We start from the raw sequence: 9,617 nt of genomic DNA, 5'->3' as shown, positions 1-9,617 counted from the left end.
ACTCCTCCATCTTGATCTACACCTATGCAAGTCTTTTTATGGACATATGCTTTATTTTTTTTTTTGGTTGAATACCTATGGCTAGAATGTTGGGTTATAGGGGAGGTATATGTTCAATTTCCTAAGAAACTGTCAAACTGTTTCTCAAAGTGGTTTTATAATTTTATATTCTCACCAGAAATGTATGACAGTCCCAATTGCTTTATATCCCCTCCAGTATTTGGGATTTTCAGTCTTTTTAGTATTAGCCATTCTAGTGGGTGTGTGGTAATATTTCATTGTTGTTTTAATTTGCATTTCATTTATGAGAATGTTGAACATTTTCATGTGCTTATTGGATATTCATGTATCTTCTTTTATGTAATGTCTATTCCAATCTTTTGCCCACTTAAAAATTGGTAACCATTGTAATGGGTCATTTGTCTCCTTATATACTTGTAAGAGTTCTGCATATATTCTGGATATAAGACCTTTGTCAGGTGAATAAATTACAAATATTTTCTCCTCATCTATGGCTTTCCTTTTCACTTCATTAATGGTGTCTTTTGGAGAGTCTATGTTTCTAATTTTTATAAATCAGTTAAAAATTTTATTGTTACTGCTTATTATATTCTATCTAAGACAACTTTAATTATCCCAAGGTCATGAAGATTTCCACCAACGTTTTCTTCTAGACGTTTTGTAGTTTCTTTTTTTTTAATTGACAGAATTCAAAATATAACAATAATTCAGTAAATTTTTTTCAATACAGGTATACTAATGAGAAAATGGAATTTTATTTTGGGGATAATATTTTGCTTATTGTGATTCAAAGTTATGTTTCTTATCAAAATCTGTTGCAAATGCTGATCAGTAGTGATATTTTATGTATTTCATTTTTGATAATGTCTCTTCACGTAGATAGGTACTGCTGAGTACTGATACTGTCCATGAGCATATGATTTTTTCCCATTTAATATTTTTATTGAGATATAATTCACATAACATAAAACTCATTATTTTAAAGTGTACAAGTCAGGGTTTTTCAGCATATTCAATATGTTGTACAACTATCAGCACTATCTAATTCTGGAACACTTCCATCAACCCCACAGAGAAACCCTGTACTTAGTAGTCAGTCTCAATTTTCCCCTCTTCTCATTCCTTGGCAACTACTAATCTACTTTCTGTCTCTATCGATTTACCTATTCTGGACATTTCATATAAACAGAATCATAAAATCTGTGGCTTTTTATGTCTGGCTTCTTTCATTTAGGATAATGTTTTCAGAGTTCATCCACATTGTAGCATGTGAAAGTACTTCATTCTTTTTTATGGATGAATAATATTCCATTGTTTGGATATGCTATGTATTGTTTATCCATTCATCAGTTGTTGGACATATAGGTTTTTTCCACTTTTTGCCTATTATGAATAATGCTGCTATGAACATTCATGTACAAGTTTTTGTGTGAAAATATGTTTTAAGTTTTCATTGGTATAGTCCCTGAAATGATTGAGTCATATGGCAACTCTGTGTTTAAATGAAGAAGTACCACACTGTTTTCCACAACAGCCAAATCATTTTACATTCCCACCAGCAAGGCACAGGATTCCAGTTGTTCTACATCCTTGCCAAAATTTGCTACTTCTTTCCCTCTATCCTTCCTTCTTTTCTTTCTTTCTTTCTTTCTTTCTTTCTTTCTTTCTTTCTTTCTTTCTTTCTTTCTTTCTTTCTTTCTTTCTTTCTTTCTTTCTTTCTTTCATCATCTTTCTGTCTTCCTTTCTTTCCATCTGAGTGGCTTTCAAGTGGTGTTTTGGTGGTTTGATTTGCATTTTTCTAATGACTAATGATGTTGAGCATCGTTTCATGTTCTTATTGACCATTTGTATACCTTCTTATCGTTTTAGTATTCGTATCTATCATCAATTTTATTATTTTTTGTGTTTGGTATGAGGTAAGAGCTGAGATTCATTTTTTTTCTCCACTCATATGTCTAGTTGATCTAGCCCATTTGTTGAAAAAACTTCTTAAGTTGTCCCCTGGGGTAAGCAGAGTAAGGACTCTACAAAGATGTCCACATCCTAATTCCTTGAATATTACATTATATAGCAAAAGAGGAATTAAGGTAGCAGGTGAAATTAAAGTTGCTTATCAGTTGACCTTATGATAAGGATATTATCCTGGATTATCTGAGTGAATTCAATGTGATCACAGAGGTCCTTAAATGAGGAAGAGGGAGACAGAAGAGGAGGTCAGAGTGATGTAATGTGCTAAGAAATTGGCCTACTATAGCTGGCTTTGAAAATGGAGGAAGGCGCCATATGCCTCTAGAATGTAGGCAGCCTCTAGAAGCTAGAAAGGAAACATTTTCCCTAGGGTCTCTAGAAAGGAATGATGTCCTGGTGACTCCTTGATTTTAGCCTGGTTAGATCCATTGGGACTCTTGAATTGACAAATTGTAAGATAATAAATTTGTATTGTTTTAAACACTAAGCTTGTGGTAGTTTGTTATAGCAGCCATAGAAAACCAATATTTTCCCCAAGATTCCTGCCCTCTGGTATACATGCTCTGTATAATCCCTTCCCCTTGGGTGTGATTAAGATTTATGAATATGATGGGTGATCATTCCTGTGATTATGTAATGCTATATGGCAGAAGAGATTTTTCAGATGTACTGAAGGTCTTCAATCAATTAACTTTGGGTCAATCAAAAGGAAGGTTATCTTCTATTGGCCTGACCTTAAAAGAGGTCAGAGAGATTCAAAGTGAAAGAGATACTCTTGTTGGCTTGAAGAAGCAAACTGTTACATTAAGGAGAACACCACATAACAGAGAACAGTAAGTGGCCTCTAGGAACTAAGGGCTTCAGTCCTACAACTGCAAGGAATTAAATTCTTCCAACAACATGAATGAGCTTGGAACAAGAGTCCAAGTTCCATATGAGAATGCAAGCTGGTGGACAGCTTGATTTTAGCCTTTTGAAAACTTAAGCAGAGAACCCAGGTACACCACACTAGGGCTTCTGACCTACAGAAATATGTGAAACATATAACTATATATAAAATAATATATCAGTATTGGGTTTTTTTGTTTTTTTCTACATCTTTATTGGAGTATAATTGCTTTACAATGGGGCATTAGTTTCTGCTTTATAACAAAGTGAATCAGTTATACGTATACATATGTTCCCATGTCTCCTCCCTTTTGCGTCTCCCTCCCTCCCACCCTCCCTATCCCACCCATCCAGGTGGTCACAAGGCACCGAGCTGATCTCCCTGTGCTATGCGGCTGCTTCCCACTAGCTATCTATTTTACGTTTGGTAGTGTATATATGTCCATGCCTCTCTCTCACTTTGTCACAGCTTACCTTTCCTCTTCCCCATATCTTTAAGTCCATTCTCTAGTAGGTCTGTGTCTTTATTCCTGTCTTACTCCTAGGTTCTTCATGACATTTTTTTTTTTTTAGAGATGTGAGATGATATCTCATTGTAGTTTTGATATGCATTTCTCTAATGATTAATGATGTTGAGCATTCTTTCATGTGTTTGTTGGCAATCTGTATATCTTCTTTGGAGAAATGTCTATTTATGTCTTCTGCCCATTTTTGGATTAGATTTTTTGTTGTTGTTGTTATTGAGCTGCATGAGCTGCTTATAAATTTTGGAGATTAATCCTTTGTCAGTTGCTCCATTTGCAAATATTTTCTCCCATTCTGAGGGTTGTCTTTTGGTCTTGTTTATGGTTTCCTTTGCTGTGCAAAAGCTTTGCAGTTTCATTAGGTCCCATTTGTTTATTTTTGTTTTTATTTCCATTTCTCTAAGAGGTGGATCAAAAAGGATCTTGCTGTGATTTATGTCATAGAGTGTTCTGCCTATGTTTTTCTCTAAGAGTTTGATAGTTTCTGGCCTTACATTTAGGTCTTTAATCCATTTTGAGCTTATTTTTGTGTATGGTGTTCTAATCTCATTCTTTTACATGTACCTGTCCAGTTTTCCCAGCACCACTTATTGAAGAGGCTGTACTTTCTCCACTGTACACTCCTGCCTCCTTTGTCATAGATAAGGTGAACATATGTGTGTGAGTTTATCTCTGGGCTTTCTATCCTGTTCCATTGATCTATATTTCTGTTTTTGTGCCAGTACCGTACTGTCTTGATTACTGTAGCTTTGTAGTATAGTCTGAAGTCAGGGAGCCTGATTCCTCCAGCTCCGTTTTACATTCTCAAGATTGCTTTGCCCATTTGGGGTCTTTTGTATTTCCATACAAATTGTGAAATTTTTGCTCTGGTTCTGTGAAAAATGCCAGTGGTAGTTTGATAGGGATTGCATTGCATCTGTAGTTTGCTTTGGGTAGTAGAGTCATTTTCACAATGTTGATTCTTCCAATCCAAGAACATGGTATATCTCTCCATCTATTTGTATCATCTTTAATTTCTTTCATCAGTCGCTTATAATTTTCTGCATATAGGTCTTTTGTCTCCTTAGGTAGGTTTATTCCTAGATATTTTATTCTTTTTGTTGCAATGGAAAATGGGAGTGTTTTCTTGATTTCACTTTCAGATTTTTCATCATTAGTGTATAGGATAGCCAGAGACGTCTGTGAATTAATTTTGTATCCTGCTACTTTACCAAATTCATTGATTAGCTCTAGTAGTTTTCTGGTAGCATCTTTAGGATTCTCTATGTATACCTTTTATTTCCTTTTCTTCTCTGATTGCTGTGGCTTAAACTTCCAAAACTATGTTGAATAAGAGTGGTGAGAGTGGGCAACCTTGTCTTATTCCTGATCTTAGTGGAAATGCTTTCAGGTTTTCACCATTGAGGATGATGTTGGCTGTGTGTTTGTCATATATGGCCTTTATTATGTTGAGGAAAGTTCCCTCTATGCCTACTTTCTGCAGGAATTTTATCATAAATGGGTGCTGAATTTTGTCAAAAGCTTTCTCTGCATCTGTTGAGATGATCATATGGTTTTTCTCCTTCAATTTTTTAATATGGTGTATCACGTTGATTGATCTGCGTATATTGAAGAATCCTTGCATTTCTGGAATAAACCCCACTTGATCATGTTGTATGATCCTTTTAATGTGCTGTTGGATTCTGTTTGCTAGTATGTTGTTGAGGATTTTTGCATCTATGTTCATCAGTGATATTGGCCCGTAGTTTTCTTTCTTTGTGACATCCTTGTCTGGTTTTGGTATCAAGGTGATGGTGGCCTCGTAGAATGAGTTTGGGAGTATTCCTCCCTCTGCTATATTTGGAAGAGTTTGAGAAGGATAGGTGTTAGCTATTCTCTAAGTGTTTGATCAAATTCGCCTGTGAAGCCATCTGGTCCTGGGCTTTTGTTTGTTGGAAGATCTTTAATCACAGTTTCAATTTCAGTGCTTGTGATTGGTCTGTTCATATTTTCTATTTCTTCCTGATTCAGTCTTGACAAGTTGTGCATTTCTAAGAATTTGTCCATTTCTTCCAGGTTGTCCATTTTATTGGCATAGAGTTGCTTGTAGTAATATCTCTTGATCTTTCTGCAGTGTCAGTTGTTACTTCTCCTTTTTCATTTCTAATTCTATTGATTTGAGTCTTCTCCCTTTTTTTCTTGATGAGTCTGGCTAATGGTTAATCAATTTTGTTTATCTTCTCAAAGAACCAGCTTTTAGTTTTATTGATCTTTGCTATCGTTTCCTTCATTTCTTTTTCATTTATTTCTGATCTGATCTTTATGACTTCTTTCCTTCTGCTAACTTTGGGGTTTTTTTGTTCTTTCTCTAATTGCTTTAGGTGCAAGGTTTGGTTGTTTATTTGAGATGTTTCCTGTTTTTTAAGGTAGGATTGTATTGCTATAAACTTCCCTCTTAGAACTTCTTTTGCTGCATCCCATAGGTTTTGGGTCATTGTGTCTCCATTGTCATATGTTTCTAGGTATTTTTTGATTTCCTCTTTGATTTCTTCCGTAATCACTTCGTTATTAAGTTGTGTATTGTTTAGCCTCCACGTGTTTGTATTTTTTACAGATCTTTTCCTGTAATTGATATCTAGTCTCATAGCGTTGTGGTCGGAAAAGATACTTGATACAATTTCAATTTTCTTAAATTTACCAAGGCTTGATTTGTGACCCAAGATATGATCTATCCTGCAGAATGTTCCATGAGCCCTTGAGAAAAGTGTGTATTCTGTTGTTTCGGGGTGGAATGTCCTATAAATATCAATTAAGTCCATCTTGTTTAATGTATCATTTAAAGCTTGTGTTTCCTTATTTATTTTCATTTTGGATGATTTGTCCATTGGTGAAAGTGGGGTGTTAAAGTCCCCTACTATGAATGTGTTACTGTCGATTTACCCTTTTATGGCTGTTAGTATTTCCTTATGTATTGAGGTGCTCCTATGTTAGGTGCATAAATATTTACAATTGTTATATCTTCTTCCTGGATCGATCCCTTGATCATTATGTAGTGTCCTTCTTTGTCTCTTCTAATAGTCTTTATTTTAAAGTCTATTTTGTCTGATATGAGAATTGCTACTCCAGCTTTCTTTTGGTTTCCATTTGCATGGAATATCTTTTTCCATCCCCTTACTTTCAGTCTGTATGTGTCTCTAGGTCTGAAGTGGGTCACTTGTAGACAGCATATATATGGGTGTTGTTTTTGTATCCATTCAGGCAGTCTGTATCTTTTGGTTGGAGCATTCAATCCATTTACATTTAAGGTAATTATCGATATGTATGTTCCTATTCCCATTTTCTTAATTGTTTTGGGTTTGTTATTGTAGGTCTTTTCCTTCTCTTGTGTTTCTTGCCAAAGATGTTCCTTTAGCATTTGTTGTAAAGCTGGTTTGGTGGTGCTTAACTCTCTCGGCTTTTGCTTGTCTGTAAAAGTTTTAATTTCTCCATCAAGTCTGAATGAGATCCTTGACGGGTAGAGTAATCTTGGTTGTAGGTTTCTCTCCTTCCTCATTTTAAATATGTCCTGCCAGTCCCTTCTGGCTTGCAGAGTTTCTGCTGAAAAATCAGCTGTTAACCTTATGAGGATTCCCTTGTGTGTTATTTGTTTTTTTTCCCTTGCTGCTTTTAATATGTTTTCTTAGTATTTAATTTTTGACAGTTTGATTAATATGTGTCTTGGGGTGTTTCTCCTTGGATTCATCCTGTATGGGACTCTCTGTGCTTCCTGGACTTGATTAACTATTTCCTTTCCCATATTAGGGAAGTTTTCGACTATAATCTCTTCAAATATTTTCTCAGTCCTTTTCTTTTTCTCTTCTTCTTCTGGAACCCCTATAATTCGAATGTTGGTGCATTTAATGTTGTCCCAGAGGTCTCTGAGACTGTCCTCAGTTCTTTTCATTCTTTTTTCTTTATTCTGCTCTGCAGCAGTTATTTCCATTATTTTATCTTCCAGGTCACTTATCTGTTCTTCTGCCTCAGTTATTCTGCTATTGATCCCATCTAGAGTATTTTTAATTTCATTTATTGTGTTGTTCATCGTTGCTTGTTTCATCTTTAGTTCTTCTAGGTCCTTTTTAAATGTTTCTTGAATTTTCTCTATTCTGTTTCCAAGATTTTGGATCATCTTTACTATCATTATTCTGAATTCTTTGTCAGGTAGACTGCCTATTTCCTCTTCCTTTGTTAGGTATGGGGGGTTTTTATCTTGCTCCTTCAACTGCTGTGTGTTTTTCTGTCTTCTCATTTTGCTTATCTTACTGTGTTTGGGGTCTCCTTTTTGCAGGCTGCAGGTTCGTAGTTCCCGTTGTTTTTGGTGTGTGTCCCCAGTGGCTAAAGTTGGTTCAGTGGGTTGTGTAGGCTTCCTGGTGGAGGGGACTAGTGCCTGTGTTCTGGTGCATGAGGCTGGATCTTGTCTTTCTGGTGGGCAGGTCCACGTCTGGTGGTGTGTTTTGGGGTGTCTGTTTACTTATTATGATTTTAGGCTGCCTCTCTGCTAATGGGTGAGGTTGTGTTCCTGTCTTGCTAGTTGTTTGGCATAGGGTGTCCAGCACTGTAGCTTGCTGGTCATTGAGTGAAGCTGGGTGCTGGTGTTGAGATGGAGATCTCTGGGAGATTTTCGCCATTTGATATTATGTGGAGCTGGGAGGTCTCTTGTGGACCAGTGTCCTGAAGTTGTCTCTCCCACCTCAGAGGCACAGCACTGACTCCTGGCTGCAGCACCAAGAGGCTTTCATCCACACGGCTCAGAATAAAAGGGAGGAAAAGTAGAAAGAAAGGAAGAAAGAAAGAAAGAGGATAAAATAAAATAAAATAAAGTAAGATAAAATGAAGTTATTAAGATAAAAAATAATTATTAAGAAAAAAAATTTTTTTAAAGAAAAAAAAGCAGAAAGATAGAACCCTAGGACAAATGGTGAAAGCAAAGCTATACAGACAAAATCTCACACAAAAGCATACACATACACACTCAGAAAAAGAGGAAAAGGGGAAAAAATAATATATCTTGCTCTCAAGGTCCACCTCCTCAATTTTCGATATTTCGTTGTCTATTCATGTATTCCACAGATGCAGGGTACTTCAAGTTGATTGTGGAGCTTTAATCCACTGCTTCTGAGGCTTCTGGGAGAGATTTCCTTTTCTCTTCTTTGTTCGCACAGCTCCCGTGGCTCAGCTTTGGATTTGGCCCTGCCTCTTAGCGCGGCTCGCGCCCATCTCTGGAGCTCCTTTAAGCAGCGCTCTTAATCCCCTCTCCTCGCGCACCAGGAAAAGAAGAGGGAAGAAAAAGTCTCTTGCCTCTTCTGCAGGTCCAGACTTTTCCCCGGACTCCCTCCCGGCTAGCTGTGGTGCACTAACCCCTTCAGGCTGTGTTCACGCTGCCAACCCCAGTCCTCTCCCTGCGCTCCAACCAAAGCCTGAGCCTCAGTTCACAGCCCCGCTCCCCCCGGTGGGTGAGCAGACAACCCTCTTGCGCTGGTGACCGGTCGGCACCGATCCTCTGTGTGGGAATCTCTCCGCTTTGCCCTCTGTACCCCTGTTGCTGTGCTCTCCTCCTCAGCTCGAAGCTTCCCCGCTCAGCCACCCACAGTCTCCGCCTGCAAAGGGGCTTCCTAGTGTGTGGAAACCTTTCCTCCTTCACAGCTCCTTCCCCCTGGTGCAGGTCCCGTCCTTATTCTTTCGTCTCTGTTTATTCTTTTTTCTTTTGCCCTACCCAGGTATGTGGGGAGTTTCTTGCCTTTTGGGAGGTCTGAGGTCTTCTGCCAGCGTTCAGTAGGTGTTCTGTAGGAGTTGTTCCACGTGTAGATGTATTTCTTATGTATCTGTGGGGAGGAAGGTCATCTCCACGTCTTACTCTTCCCCCTCTTTCTCAGTATTGTTTTAAGCTGCTAAATTTGTGCTAATTCGTCATGCAGTGATGGGAAAACAATGTATTTCCCATTGACTTGCTTTAGCAATGCATTGTTGAAAATCAATTGAGCATGTATGTCTGGGTCTATTTCTGGATTCTGTTCTTTCCCATTGATCAGTTTGTCTGTCTTTTTACCGAAACTACTATCATTTGGCTTATCATAGCTTTATAGTACATCTTTAAAATTAGATACTAGGAGTCCTCCAACTTTGTTATTATTTTTCAAAATTGTTTGGCTATTTTACGTCCTGTGTATTTTCATATAAATAGTAGAATCAACTTTTCAT

Source organism: Pseudorca crassidens, chromosome 3 (genome assembly GCF_039906515.1).
Source record: "Pseudorca crassidens isolate mPseCra1 chromosome 3, mPseCra1.hap1, whole genome shotgun sequence".
NCBI lineage: Eukaryota > Metazoa > Chordata > Mammalia > Artiodactyla > Delphinidae > Pseudorca > Pseudorca crassidens.
This window is presented reverse-complemented; position numbering follows the sequence as displayed.